Source organism: Tympanuchus pallidicinctus, unplaced genomic scaffold, assembly GCF_026119805.1.
Source record: "Tympanuchus pallidicinctus isolate F22 unplaced genomic scaffold, pur_lepc_1.0 scaffold17, whole genome shotgun sequence".
Lineage (NCBI taxonomy): Eukaryota > Metazoa > Chordata > Aves > Galliformes > Phasianidae > Tympanuchus > Tympanuchus pallidicinctus.
In genome coordinates this window covers 442,511-457,612 of record NW_026294690.1, presented here as the reverse complement: position 1 = coordinate 457,612, position 15,102 = coordinate 442,511, and the positions used below count along the sequence as shown (strand labels likewise).

General features: G+C 49.2%; 1 protein-coding gene across 1 annotated transcript in view; it reads left to right on the top strand.

The window, feature by feature from the left end:
* Positions 1-13,983, top strand: part of HEMK1 (HemK methyltransferase family member 1) — a 70,820-nt gene extending 56,837 nt beyond the window's left edge. Inside the window, exon 13 of the transcript XR_008205625.1 lies at positions 11,090-13,983. The gene's annotated coding sequence lies outside the window, so the exon portion shown is untranslated. The remainder of the gene's footprint in view (positions 1-11,089) is intronic.
* Positions 13,984-15,102: the final 1,119 nt, after the last annotated feature.

Genomic DNA, 15,102 nt, shown 5'->3' with positions numbered 1-15,102 from the left:
GAAAAGGTATTATAAAACACTGACAAAGAAGTACTTCAGAAGGAGCCTGTTGATGACTTGCAGATGAGAGCCTCGGCAGTAATACCAAGAGCACAGGTGGTTTGCAAGTGGCAATTTTGAATACTGGGACAGCTGGGACACTGGGCTGCAGTATGCCAGAAGGGAAAGTGGAGGGCTGGAGCAAAGCCATCGTGGAGAGCTCATAGCAAGGGCTTCTTCCCTGGTCCGTGGGTCCCTGCAGGCTCAGGGTGCGGCCCTGGATGACAGGATCCCTTGGTGCATCTCCTGGGCTTAGGGCTGCTGGCGGATGCTGCAGCACAGAGCAATGCTGCTGCTGTGGTAGGAACTGCTGCATTGCAGCCTCTGAGGTTGGAAAGAAGCTCTGCATCCAGAAAGGCCCTGAAGTGCTGCAGGTTTGAGGTGGAAGGGAGCTGGCTGAGATTTGAAGCCACCATCCCTCAAAGGAGTGTTGGTTTGGGGTTAACTGCCTGGGGAAGGCGCCAGACATTGGTTTGCTTGGCTATTCTGTTCACTTGTGCCTTGAACTCCTGTGTACTTAGGAATTAATTTCCTTGGGAAACATTATGAATGGTGATGACAGTGCTCACACGAATTCTCTTTGTGACTGGCAGGGAAGGGAATGCAGAGCCTGCACAGCACTAAGGCTGCTGTTAAAAATGGTGCTTTGGGTGCTGAGCCTCTGCACTCACCACGACAGCACTCAGCTGTAGGGCTTGGGTGCTCCAGAGGCAGTGTGCCTGTGGGCTGAGGGAGTTTTCCCACCTGTGCACCCAGAATCACAGAATCACAGAATCACCCGGGTTGGAAGGGACCTCAAGGATCATGTAGTTCCAACCCCCCTGCCTAGCAGGGCCACCAAATGTACACATTCAGATCAGGTTGCCCAGGACCCTGTCCAACCTGGCCTTAAACACGGCCAAGGACGGGGCATCCACAACCTCCCTGGGCAGCCCGTTCCAGGGCCTAACCACTCTCCTTGTGAAGAACTTCCCCCTAACATCCAACCTAAATCTTCCCTCCTTCAACTTGGATCCATTTCCCCTAGTCCTGCTGTTGTCAGCCCTTTTGAAGAGTTTACTCCCCTCCTGGGTGTAGGTTCCCTTCAGGTATTGATAGGCTGCAATGAGGTCACCCCGCAGCCTTCTCTTCTCCAGGCTGAACAAGCCCAACTCCCTCAGCCTGTCCTCATAGGGGAGGTGCTCCAGCCCCCTGATCATCTTAGTCGCCCTCCTCTGGACCCTTTCCAAGATCTCTCTGTCTTTCTTGTACTGAGGGCTCCACACCTGGACACAGTACTCCAGATGGGGCCTCACAAGAGCCGAGTAGAGAGGGACAATCACCTCCCTGTCCCTGCTGACCACCCCTCTCCTGATGTAAGGTCACCCCCCCAAGTAAGGAGGATTTAGAAGATAAAGCAGAGGACAGACTACATGCTGGCTATGCCTCCATTGGGGCACCACTGGGCTGGCTCTCGTTTCCCAGCCCTGGAGCTCCTTGCTGCTGGAGCTTTTTTTTGCAGCGGGGAGAAGCCTGCTGGAAGGAGCAGCATGCCTTTGGGGTGGGAAGAAGGCAAGGCCAAGGGTGAGGTATTCAGTTAGTTCTCATACTGATGCAGCATTGAATTGCATGGCAGAAAATATTTACCATCTGGGTGGCCCCCCGCTTGCCCACCAGTTCCATCTCACAACTCTGCCTTCGAGGCAGCCCTGCCTCCTTGGCTCCTTGTGGTGAGGGGGCTCACCGCAGCAGCAGAAGGGGTAATTCCACTTCATTTGTTAGTATTGGCTTGATAGGAAGGTAATTTGGCTTTTCTTAAAACATTGGAGCCACTTGTCTGTTTCCTTGAACTGCATTTGACGTGTATTTTTCAAATGCACTTATGTCTCCAGTGAGTGTTTCGTAATTTAAGAATAAATGATTTCTTCTCATTTTATTTCTAGGAAATGCTCCTATCTGTGAATCTCAGAGAGGCTCTTGGGTTGTTAGGCTGACTTCGAGGTTTCTGCAGTCTTTGCTCTTTGCCATTAGCATTACTATTAGTCACTGTTTGCTATGAATGAGACACTGGGCCCAATATGTTTTTTTCCTGCTGTCAAGCTGATACCTTGAATAACGATGTGAAAGCAATATTCATTATTAGATTATTGGAGGAAATGGAATTAGAAATGGGATTCAAAATGGGGTAATTAATATTAATGGCAGCTTTATTATGCCATAATGTTTTGCAGAAGTGCACTGACAAGGTTCTGCACCATACAAGACACACTTTCCTTGATGTGGCTTTGTATAATCGATTCTAAATACCAGGAGCTCAGAGTGAGTAATTACTAATTGGGAGCACAGCACTGCAGGAGGAGCCAGCTGTCCCTTCCCTCCCAGCTGCCTCTCCTCGGGGTGAATCGCAGTCACAGCGCCTGCATATGCTCCTGTGAGCTGCTACCCATATCCTATTTCTCCCTTGATTTTTCCCCTTCTCTGTCCTCTCTTCACCTGCTGCTGCCTATGCTAGCCAGGGATGAGAATGCAGCATGTGGAAGCAGTGTGGGGCAGAGTTTTGCCTTGCCTGTCCTGCTCTGGTGCCTATCTTATGTTATGCAGGAGAAACGTGCCAAGAGGAGATGGTGTGGGAAGTAAACTCAACCTGAAGACGACTTTGGCAAAAGCCATTAGGAGGATGTTCCCAGGGCCCTGCTCTGTGCATGACAGGCCGTTGTCTGTTGGCCGTGAGGTTGAGCAGGGGAGGTGTGAATGTACAACTGACCTCTGCAAGAGATTGCCAAAGCTAGGAAGTGCGGCTCCAAGATGAATTTTAGGCTGCCTTCCTCCAACTTAGCACTTCATCAGTGTCTGTGCAGGGTCCTGACTGACACTGTGAGGTCTGTGGTGCTGACATTGTAGAAATAAGTAGAAATGAAGCTTGCTTTCATTCACCATCAGCTGCAAGCTTTGGCAGTTTCTGAAGTGTTACAACACTTCGTAAATGTCTATTTCTGCCTACAGAACATTTTCTTTGTCGTATTCCTCTGGCAGTTCTTAGGTTAGAATGAGGAAAGGGGATTTTCCTAATAGCAATGTGAAAACTGGTGACAGATAACTCGTTTTTTTTATTTTATATTTTATATTCATTCATATTTTATATTCATATTTTATTTTATAATCTTGTATTCATATATATCCTTACAGTGAAAAATAGATTTTAAATCCCCACTATCAGTACAAGCTGGGGGATGAAAGAATGGAGCACAGCCCTGCTGAAAAGGACTTGGGGGTGCTGTTGGATGGCAGCTGGACATGAGCCAGCAATGTGCCTTCCTGGCCCAGAAAGCCAACCATACCCTGGGCTGCATCCACAGCAGTATGGCCAGCAGGGCAGGGAGCTGATCCTGCCCCTGTGCTCTGTGCACTGAGGCCTCACCTGAAGTGCTGCATCCAGATGGAGAGTCCTCAGTACAGGACAGATGTGGGCAAATGACCCAAGGGATGGAGCACCTCCCTACGAGGACAGGCTGAGAGCTGGGGCTGTGCAGGTGGAGAAGAGAAGGCTGTGGGGAGAGCTGAGAGCGGCCTGTCGGTACCCAAAGGGGCTGTAAGAAAGAGGGGGACAGACTCTTTAGCTGGGTCTGTTGTGACAGGAAAAGGGAAAATGGTTTCAAGCTAAATGAGGAGAGATTTAGATTTGGATATAAGGGAAAAGTTCTTTCCAATAGGAGTAGTGAAGTACTGGCACAAGTTGGCCAAAGGGGAGGTGGAAGCCCCATCCCTGGAGACACTTGAGGTCTGGCTGGATGAGGCTCTGAGCACCTATTGGAGCTGTAGGTGTCCCTGTTTGTCGCAGAGGAGTTGGGCTAGATGGCCACTAAAGATCCCTTCCAACTCCAGTTATTCTAATTAAGGAGAGGACAGGAAATGGAGACCACTCATTTCTCTTCTAAGACCTACCAGTAGTGAATGTGAAGGATAGCAGTGCTGTGGGCTCCTGCCTCTTCTTGCTTTGCTGTTTGGTGGTGCCACGCTGATCACTGCCCATTGTATGCACTTTGCAGTCTGTATGCTGGCTCTGTCTTTCTGTCACTCCCTTCTATACCTGTTGTTGCTCACAAAGTCATGGGCAGAAATAGGGCCTCAGGCCTGTCATTTCCCCATCCACGAAGGAAGGGAGCCAGGGACGTTTGTACACCACAGTGACTTACAGATCTCCAGAGCTGCAGTTCCTCAGTAATGCCTTATGCTTGGGCAGTGCCCTGTGGAGTGTTGTGATCCCTGGGCTGAGCTGCTCTGCAGCCACATTGAACTCAAACAACGGTGCATTCAGTTGGCCACAGTGCATGTTTGGACTTCAGACTCATGGTGGTTTCCTTCTGTCCTTCTGGGCTGATTACCACGCATTCCTTTCTTTTAATTTCAGCCTTCTGCAGTTCTGGGAAAAGGTCCTTGATTAAGTACTGAGAAACCGGTCTATTTGCGAGTCTAATTTGGTTGCTTTAGTTACATTACTGTATGCTAAATATAGGAAGGCACCGAGCAAATCCCAGTTCCTGGGCTGAACAGGGTGTTCAAGAGCCTTGTTCACATTTAAATCATGTGGCTTGGGCCACTGTTTAATTAGAGCTAATGAGCCAATTTCTCGCATATTGTAAATCAGCACATCTACATTGATTTATGGGAGAGTAGCAGTTTTGTACAGCTAAAAATGAGCCCAGTGCTCAACTCCGGGCTTCTTGCTTCTAGTTGAAGGCTGCGAAGATGGATGGCATGGCATTAGAAATCCCAGAGAGACAGCAGAGTTCTTTGGTCTCATAGCTGGTATCCGAGAACCTAGAGATCAGCACGTGAAGAGGTTTGAAGCCTGAAAGCTGGTCCTGTGGTTTGCTGCAGACTCTGCTGCATTCTGTGCTATTCCTTGTGTTTGTTTTTGGTTTTGTTTTTTTGTAATCCTGAAATCCACAGAAGATAATGAGGAAGTCTGCATGTCTTCTAAGCATGTGCCTGCAGCCTTGGCGTTGCAGGGGACTTCAAACTGCTGTGTAATCATGCAGGACTACATTTTCTTTCTGTTCAGCAGGTGGAAGAAAAAAAAAAAAAAGCACCAAAAAGAAAATAGCAAGCCACAGCATTTTAAGTGCATGTAAGACTTGTAATAGGTGAGAGACTGATTGTGCTGGAGACAAGTCTTATCTGTGGCACAACTACTGCATATCTCAGGGAACAGCTTCTCCTACAGTGCCTTGGTGGCAGCAAGCCATGGCCCTGGCCTAGGGCGACCACTGGTAGGGCTGAGCTGCCATGTGCCCTTCCATCCCCTGCCTGCTGGCCAAGCTGCACCCAGCATGGGGCCCACCAGCACAGCACGTGTGGGCTTGCCTTGGTTTTTCATCTGGATGGAAGATGGTGAAATTTCATCCAGCTGAGCTGCTGACTGCAAGGTTTGCAGCAGGTTTTCTCCAAACTCTGTTCACCACTCAGTGCTGCCGTCTTTATTTGGAGAGCAGCTTGTGGGGAACCATGAAGCCAGCTCTGACTGAATCCTGTTTTCCTATTTTTGTATGTGTACCTTGAGGCTATCCTTGCATTCCTCGCAGCTGGTGGCTGCTCTGGTTCCCTGAATCTCATTCAGAGTGCTGCACCTACAAGCCAGATACTTGTCATCTGTAAAAGATGTTTGTTTCCATGGAAGAATAGCAGTGAGATGACTGTCTGCTCCTTTCACAGTCGGCCAGGCTGGGAGAGGTCCAAGTATCCAATCAGCCCTTGGAATTCATATTGCATGAAGATAAAGTAGCCAAAAATAGTTTCCTTGGACTGAATGGTTCTGTAGCTTTCTGTGTTTATCTAACAAAAATGTTAGGAAGTACAGTAGGTCATGCACTAAACTGAGCAAAATCATGGGGCACATCCGAGCTCGTGAAGATGAGCTTATCATTTATTTATTTGATTTGCTTAACCTCTCTCTGCTTGAAAATTGCCTGCAGTTTTCATGCATTGCTGTTACGCTTATTTGATAAAAGGAAAAACCAACGTAGCTGTACCCTGAGGAATTAGAGATGCTGAAAGAGGCTACTGGGGAGGGGAGGAGGGAGAGGCAAGCTTGCACAGCTCTGCCAGAGCCTTATTTTTTCCTGCCTTCCAAGAACAGGGCTGTGTTCCATCCCCTGCCGCCCCCTCAGCTGGTGCTGGGAAGAGTAGCTGTGTTTAGCTCACTGTTCCTGGAAGTCGCTGAGACACTGAGCATCGAGAAACCAGCATTTTCTGTAGCAGGATCTGTCTGAATGGAAAAGATGAGCTGATCTTCAGCCCTTGTTTGCTCGCCTGAGTTAACCCTCACTGCTCCAGAAGAGGCTGTGTGTGCTTTAGCTGTGATCATTTGGAAGGGAACAAAGGCTGCCTGCATTCATTGCAGCCAGGTGTTTGGAAGCCAGTCTGGCAGGTGATGTGACATCATACCCTTCATGTATCCCAGGTTCAATAGATGTATGTTGGGACCACCTTCTGTTCTTTATTGTTCTTTATTCCTGCCTTGAAGAGCTGAAGCAGCAGCAGCTTTTCAGCCAGCTGACTGTGCTGGTGGCCGCCTCCTGCCCAGGATGAGGGAGGTGCCTTTTGGTATTCCAGGAACTTCCCAGCCACAGGCTCCCCCAAAATCATCCTGATTAAAGTATACCATGACAGGGTAATTGCAGCATTGTGCTGGTGCTCAAAATGTTTGTCACTGTGTGCTTCCAGTGCCACATGAAGATGCTGTGAGCCATAGGGCAAAATCCCTTCCATTCAGTGAAATCATTTACATGGGGTCTGTGCTTGTTCTATGGATAGGAGGAAGAGCTGCAGTTAATAATCTTGTAATTGGCCATATTGGCTTCTGGTTCTTGCTGTGTGATTGCAACCAAGCACTGTTTTCTGGTGCCTCAGTGTAGTGTGGGATGCAGTGACTCTGTGGGGGTTCCCAGGCAGCGCTCTCTGGGAACACCGACTCTTACTGGGTCACTGGAAACACACTGGCTCATTTGCTTCTTTCTTCAGGCTGACTCAAAGCTGTTACTTCACAGCTGTGACTGTCTCAGCCATAGCCCCAGTGCCAAATTTAATGAGTCTGATGGCTGTGGTGGCCCTGATGGAACCCAGAAAGTAGTTTAAAGTGACCAGGATGTAACAGGTATAAATATTTCTGTTGCTATTTGCATGGATGCAGTTAGCCAAAGAGTAGTCTAGAGGTCTTTCTGCTGTGATGTGACTTTCCCTATTCAAGAGAGCAAGGAAATCCCTTCCTTTCCCTCTGTGCCTCAAATTGACTTGAATTTCCACTTGACATAGGTCATCAAGCTGCTTTTGGTCAGGCTGGAGGTTTTACACTTGCAGTCCAATTTGGAGGAGGTCTGCTTCCAATTTCAGCTCCTCAGTATGTTCATCCAGGACATAAACCTATTGTGAATGACAGCAAAGGAGGAGAGAATGAGTGGGGCTTGGGTAACCCACGATGTCAAATTCTCTGTAGCTGCTGCTGGGTGCTGCACACAATGAGCTGGCTTGATAAGATGGTCTTTGTGCCTAACCATAGTTTGTGGAAACTACTGATTCTCTGGGCACAGGAGGTGAAGGAAGAAGGGCTGAAGCACTGGGATCTGGCTGAAGCCCATGCTTTGCCCCCATCCAGCCCCCAAAGAAGTTCACAGCTGCTCAACTCCAGACTGCAGCAAAGAGGCAGCAGTGTGTAAGTGCTGTCCAGGAGTGTGCCCTCTTGGGAGGAAGCTGAGCCAATGGCCCTCCCTGTCTTCCCTTCTGTTCCGTGGGAGCGTTAAAACTTGCTTGCCCGGATGAACAACAGCAGGGAGGTTCTCTGACTCGAGCATGTTTCCTGCAGAAGCACACTGTGTGGTGCCAGTAGCTGCCTGCCACCTCTGCTGTGTGCTGTGGAGCTGAAGGTGCTGCCACTCGCGGTTCTCTGCTCAGCCCTTCACTTGTGTGTGGTCTCATTTTGGTTTGTGCAAATTCTTGCTGCAGCGTGGGAAGTTGCCAGAGCAGTGATGTTCGTGCTGCTGACGAGCCTGTAAAAGTTTTTGTTTGACTGCCTCAGTTCTTGGAATTGATCTAGGCCAAGCAGCATCTTGAAAAACAGTAACTAGAAAAATACTCTTCCACCTAATGCTTTGCTATTAGCACAGGTTCAAAGGAAAACCAGAGCCACTGCAAAAGACTGCAGGCATCCTGTGTGGTGAGGAGGTGTCAGCAGCTGAGTCAGGCTCACAGAATGTGGTTTAAACAAAAGCCCTGCTGGACACAGCCTTGGCCTTGTACCATGCCCATAAGATGGGAGAGTGCTTGCAGGGGGCAGAGTGACTAACCATGCTTACAAAGTGTGATACCAGGCTTCTGCCATTGCACCCTGGCCTTACAGATAAACACATACAGGAACACAATATCATTGTCCTATTTCTAAGGAACAGACTGATGGCAGCAAAATAAGGCAGTAGCGTATATGATCTCAGTGACCCTGTGACAGCCATCTCAGAATCTGGCAAAGCCTTCCTGCTAACCGGTTTTCCAACAACCTTGAGTTTCTATGGATGAGGAATAAGAACTTTCCTTGACTTGGGCTCCTGTGATAAAAATGTTACTGCTATTAGTAGAAGCATCAGAATCAGGCTGCCTGCTCCTCAGCATGTAGTTGTTCTTCCTAGGCTTGGGGCCCTAGGACATTAGGTCACATGAGCTGTGACATTTGTCCTAGAAATACCAGCCACAAAACTTCAAGTACTCGTTATTATTTCCATTGCAGAGCCATTTAGCTTTTTGCAGTCTGGAGTGCATTTAACATTACAGGCGTATACTGTCCAGCAGCCCACACCTAGAAGCCTTGCATTCAATATCGTGGAGGCAGGCACAGGGAAAAGAGAGACCAGGAGCCTGGGGATGTGCAGTTGTTTGCCCCAGTACAGCTAGCCTATCAGGGCAGAAATGCAAACAGACTTTGGGGCTTCTGAGTCTCAGTCGGCACCTTTGCTGCACCACAGCTGGGGGCAAAGGTCAGAAATGGATGTGGTCACTTGGGGCTCGTAACCCAAACCAACAGCATGGCAGATTTGGAGCTGAAAGGTGGTGTGGTATTTCTATTGTGCACACACAGGACTCCGAAACAGTGCTTGAAATACAGTTTAGTTATTCTTCAAATGGACAAACCCCCCGTGTTCAAGTGTGAAGCTTTTCTGGGAAGAGCAGAGCAGTCCCCTCTTAAGAGGGCATTTTCTGTAGAAAGAGGCCTGCATTTCCCTAACTCATGTCCTGTTTCTGGTGGCTTTGTGGCTTTTGACACTGAGCAGTTGGGCCAGGATCCTTTCTGACTGTGCAGTGGGATTTTTTGAAGGCCCATGCATACTTCCATGCCAGCCCTGTCCATCTGGGGACAGTGAGTGCCTCTTTCTCAGCTCATCATAAGCAGCTGCAGCATGTGTGCAGGAGCAGTGTAGTAGGCATGGTTGTGTCTCCAGGGAGCAGCAGGAGGGAGCATGGAAGCCCAGCTGGCATGTGTGTCTTGTGCAGTAGAAATTTCCAGATGCATCCTGAGGTGCTTTTGCCTCGAGTACTGTACGAACACAGGCAGTGCTGGGCTCTGCCCAGGTACTGGTGGGGAGGCAGTGCGAGTGCTGGCTTTGCTTCGGCCTGTGTTCCTAGTAGGGAGCCGGTCCTGGATGGCTCACAGAGGGCTGTGTTGTCATGTTCCATCTGCCTGCCATAGGGCTCCAGGTGTTTTTCAGTATGAATACCAATGACTGGAGGCCCTAGTATGTAAACTTCAGCTCTGGTGTCTGCTGAGAACTCAGAACAGAGGGCGGCCTCTTTCCCTCAGCACAGTGCTGCTTATGTTTCTCTGCTCCCTCAGGCCTTGTTTGATTTTTCTCTACCTTCCTCATCACCCCTAAGTGACTCTACCCGTGACCTTTCTCCATTCTCCCTCTCCCCGCCTTGCTCTTCTTTTGAGCTTCCCTTGCTTGACCTGGCTTCTTTGTCCTGCTGTTATTTACCTCCATCTGCCCCTGGCCAGCCCACCTGACCACACACTGCCTCTTCCCCTCCTATTGCCACCACCTTCGCCCTCCTTTCCTTCTCAGATTTTCTCCTCTCTGCTTTTTAGCTGGTTCCTCTGTGGTTTTCAAACACTGAGGTCCCCGCTCTCTCCAAAAGAAGAACAAATAGACTAAACAAGAGGTTTCTGCCAGGTCCTTGCTGCGCTCTCGATAAGCCTGGTGCTTCAGTAGCTCCTCGCTCTGTCAGCTCGGGCAGGCAGCCCAGCATCCCCCCTCCCACGCGCTGAGCTCACAGGGAGCTGTCACACTTTATTCTAAGAAATCAGCTAGTGTACAGTACTCAGCAGAGGCACCCCTCCCCTGGGAGGATCAGCAGAATTAGGATGTGCAGCAAGCTATCTTGGGGATTGCACAATCTTATCACCTCCTCCAGGGTGTTGGGGAGCGGTGAGCACCGTGTGCTCTGAGTCACACTTCCCCTGCAATGGCTGCAGGTTTCCTGACTCACTTCCTCCCAGGACTTCTATTTCCTTACTTCTCTACACCAACATCTCAAGCAAAAAAGTGTGACAGAGATGGAGCAGTCAAGGCAGCTGTGGCCCTGAGCTGCCTGAGCTCTATGCCACTTGTCCTGTTTCAGGATGAATGTGATGTGTCACAGCAGCTGGACACAAAGGCGCTGCTTGGTGCTGAGGAGGGTGAGAATTTTGTTTGGCTATGTGGCCATTTGGTGTGGTGTGAGAAATACTCCCCTGCCCATGCCTACAAATGGAGTGACATGAATGAGGCCCCTGGCTAACGCACAGCCTCTCCTGTGCTGTCCAAGCACAGGATGGGTGCTGGCAGGGATGGGAGCTGGCAGAGCATAAGAAGGCACAGTAAAGCTCCTGCCCTGTGGCCAACTGCCTGCTGAAGGCAGATCTCTCAGTGGCCGTTACAGTCTTGAGAACTGCTTCTGGCTCCCTGTGGGTACTGTGTTTTGTTTGAACCTCTGCCTTGATCATTCTCTCCCACGATGAGATAAAAATCTATGATTTTCTTTTCTTTTTCAGAAAAGATGATTCCCAGCCCTTGTGGTGACAGGGGAGAGCCTGGAAAGGATGACTTCCTCCAGACTCAGCAGCCTAAGGGCCAAAAGCAGCCCCTGCAGCCACTCCACCCTGACAGCCCTTCAGTCTATTGATTCCCAAGACCTGGCACAGGGTTCAGCCCCTCCGATGAGCCCTGTGCTGTTCACCTGGATGGAGCAGGAGGGCCCTGCTGAGTTCCTGGAATAGCTGTCTCTTCAATACCAGGAAGTATTTTTCCTGCATCGTAGCCTGATTTTAGACAGTGCTGTGTGATATAAATTAACTTCACGTTGCTAGTCATCCCCAAGGCTCAATTCTTTCAAGCCTTTATGTTAGAGAAAGTGTCTCTGCATGAGGCCACATGAAGTTCTGTGTATCTCCCCAGTGAACCCCCAGGCAGTGCTTGTTTCAGCCAGAGCTGCAGCCCAGCCTGGCGTTGTACTGCACGCAGGGCCCAGCTTGGCCCAGCAGCTGGCAGGCCCCGGCCTGGCACCAGGCATCACCCCTGGGCCTGCACTCCACAAATCGCCCGTCCTGCTCACCACAGGGCCAGCAGAAGGGAGCGGGCCTCTCCCTGGGGTTCAGTGGGACTTCCTGGAAGCGCTGCAAGGAGCTTCCAAGAGCTGAAACATGACACATGGTTCTGTGCATGTGTGTTAAGAGTCTGGCTGAAAGACGGAGGGAGCGTGGTTCCATGGGCCTCAAAGAGCCTCCCCCTCACAGCTCTGCCGTGCAGCGTTGGGTTGGCTGGGCTTGGATGGAGTGTCCCAGAGACTGGACACAGGCTGGTTCTTCGTGAAGCGTGGCTTTCTGTGTGGCATAGGGTGAGCAGGCTCTGCTGGGGTGCCGGTAGCTTGCATTCTCTGCTTCACAAATTAATGCTTTACTAGGAATTAAGGACATCGAGTCTGTCCTTCAGACAGCAAAGATGATGGAAAGGTCTTTTTTTCATATTTTTTTTCCACTAGCAGAAGCATATGCTGCTCATCTCGTTACTGCTAATAGCCCAGGAATGCTGCATCCCAGCAGCAATCGCCCTGTGCCTCACTCAGCAGGTAACAGCCCTGTTGTGCACTTGGATATGGACACATGAAGCCAGCAGCAGTACTCATGCAAAAATCATGAGTTTAAGCACTAGTTTGAGAATCCTGCAAACAGGGAAGATATGGAAAGTCCCCAGCTTTAAGCTTTCAAAAGGGAAGAAAAGGAGAGCCTGCAGCCCAGCTGTATGGGGAGGGGGTCTTGGACTGCTGGAAAAGAGGGAGGTGGGCCTGGCAGCCTGGACAGCAGGGGAATAGGAGGGCACCACTGGGAATTAGCTTAGCAAGTGTCAGGTTTGCTGCTGTCAAAGAGAAGCATTGTGAAAGTGGTCAGATCTTAACACTGAGCATGTGAGAAGGCTGGCATCTACTCTCGGAAACACATGGCAGCTGATTACCAGCCCTGTTTTTTCTTTTGTGTATTATGTGACTACATTTTTCCATTTCTTCTTGACCTCTGTTCATTTACCTGAATTCTTCAGCCTTTAAACAAAGAGACTATGAAACAGAATAGAGTATATTGAATTTATATTAGAGGTGGCATAATCTTGCAGCAACTGCTCTGGCTGCATCCTTAAGAGCTTCTTTAGCAGGAGAAGCCTGCCCTGGCAGTGCCATTGTGCCCCAGGGCAGCTTGTGGCTGGGAAAGCCAAGGAATGGTTGTACGGGCCCAAGGCATTGTGAGCCCTCTGCTCACCTGGGGAAGCCACCAGTTTGGACATTTCCTAATAACAAGAGGCCTCGTTCTTCCTGCTGTTCTGAAACTGTGTGCATCTGAGTCCTGTCCTGGAGTGCTGGGAGATTTTCTCACTGTCTCTCTGAGGATTTTCTCCAAATATACCTGTTGGTTCCAAAGCAGATTTAGTCTTCTCTCGTGTGTATGGAAAGAGTCCTCGCTTGGCAGATCTTGCTATCTAAATAACGCAACATAAAACCACAAAAGATAATACACAGTACAAGTTGATGGAAAGGTTAGTGAAAGGGCAATTCAGGATTAAAACAGTTTAGACATATTGAACTCTATTTTCTTTCCGCTGGAAGGGCTGGAATTGGTACTGCGGGAAGAGGGCCATCCTTGGAGGCTGGTGGTGAGAGTAGCTCTGAGCACAGCAGAGCCCTCTGCCCCGCTGCTTCAGCGCTGCCGTCTGCTCGGCCTGCAAAGGGAAGGTCTGTGCAACAAACAAAAGGCAGCTTTGACGTCAAAACCTGGGACCGTTGCCCTGGCACTGGGAGGTGGAGCGCAGGAAGGAATCTGCTGCTAATAGGCTCTGGGCTGGAGTGCACTTTGGCAGAGAGACAGCTACTACCCCTTCTTTCCAGGAATAACATTGTTTATTTCTATCACTCTCTCTGGCTCAAGTTACCCTGCTCAGGTTTCGCTTCACCTGTCTCCACCATAAAATCATCAGAGCCAGGATAATTCCAGTCTGCAGACCCCCCATCCTTCATTCCCTCTTCCCTGAAGAGCTTCACTGCCTACTTTTTCTGTTTCCTTGCTTTGACAAGTTTGCAACCACAGCTTTCTCTTGCTGAAGGGTTTGGTGGTACAATTTAATAAATAAGCGCGTGCATTTTGCTCTGGGTGTGCACACACGTGTAGCATAGTGCTCCTGCCTGCCAAGGAGCACTGACCTCTGCGGCTCTGTGTGCACAGAGCTTGCTCCCAGCAGCCGGACATATCTCTGCCTTGCGCAAATGGATCTGTCCTGCAGACAAAAGCCTTATTCTGGGAAGTTTCAAAATGTTGCAACGCAACACAGCAACAACCTGAAGTTCAGTGGATTTGTTACGTGGCTTTGATTGGCTCTGGTTTTGTTAAAAAAAAAAAAAAAAGAAGGACACTATTTTTACATCCATTTCAGGTTGCCAGCCTTTCTTGGGCAAACTTTAGACTGTTGAGTCATGAACTAAACCTTTAGTAAACTACCCTGTATTTTCCTGCTTTATTCATCTTTCCTAGCCGTCCAGGTTAGGTCAGGCAATGTTTGCCATCTGTGCAGTGGCCCTGCTCAGCACCACTGTGTTCTGTGCAACCTTGGGGTGCTGCTTCCCATCTTCTGCACAGGATGACAAAGGCTTCTCAGATTCAGCAGCATTTGTCTGTGCACAAGCCAGGAGGAGATGAAAGGAATGTGATGAGAAGCGTTGGAAAGCTTCAGTCAGTAAATCAAATGCAAGTTTGTCTCAGTCAGATAAGTTGTAATCCCTGATCACTGTTCTTCAGGCTGGCAGCAGGAAGCAGCCCATGGAGCAGCGTTCCCAGCTCTGCACCAAGCACTGCTGCTGCTCAGACGTAGAGCTGTGGGCTCACAGCAGATCTCAACACCTCTGAGATTTAAGATTATTAAAGTGCACTGCCACCGTTTTATACACCCATGTGATGTGAATGAGAAGTACTGAAAATAGATCTAAGAGGCACGACAGTAGTAAGGATGTAAAAGGAGAGCTTTTGGCTCTTCTGAGTTTTGATAGTTTTGAATTAAATTCACCACTTTAAAATGCTCTAGTTTCTTTTTTCCATTCAGGGTCAGTTAGTCCAGATTCTCCCTTTTCTGATAGGAGTTCATTTGCTATGCTGGCAGCCATTCACCTCCCCTCCCTGCTCAAAAGTCAAGTGTTAAAATCATGTAGATGATCTACGTCAAATAAAAACTTCAAGCAGAGTTCAGCAGCTCTTCAGGGGTGGTGGTTTGTTTTATTTCTTCCCATAGCTCCTAGTACATGCCTGTTGCGCTCATCTCATGGCATGTGCTTGAGGATCTGCAGCTTTTCCAGCTTGGTTCAGAGCTGTCTCCACTTATCTGTACTTCCCTAATCTGAATTCCTCGCTGTCTACGTGTTGCAAGAGTTTCTTTGTGTGTCATTTTACACAGAAGCCAGATCCTAAGAAGCAGCAAAAGACTTCTCCTTTAAAGAACGCATTTCCTCTTCCAATCAGCTGCCTCTGCTGCATGG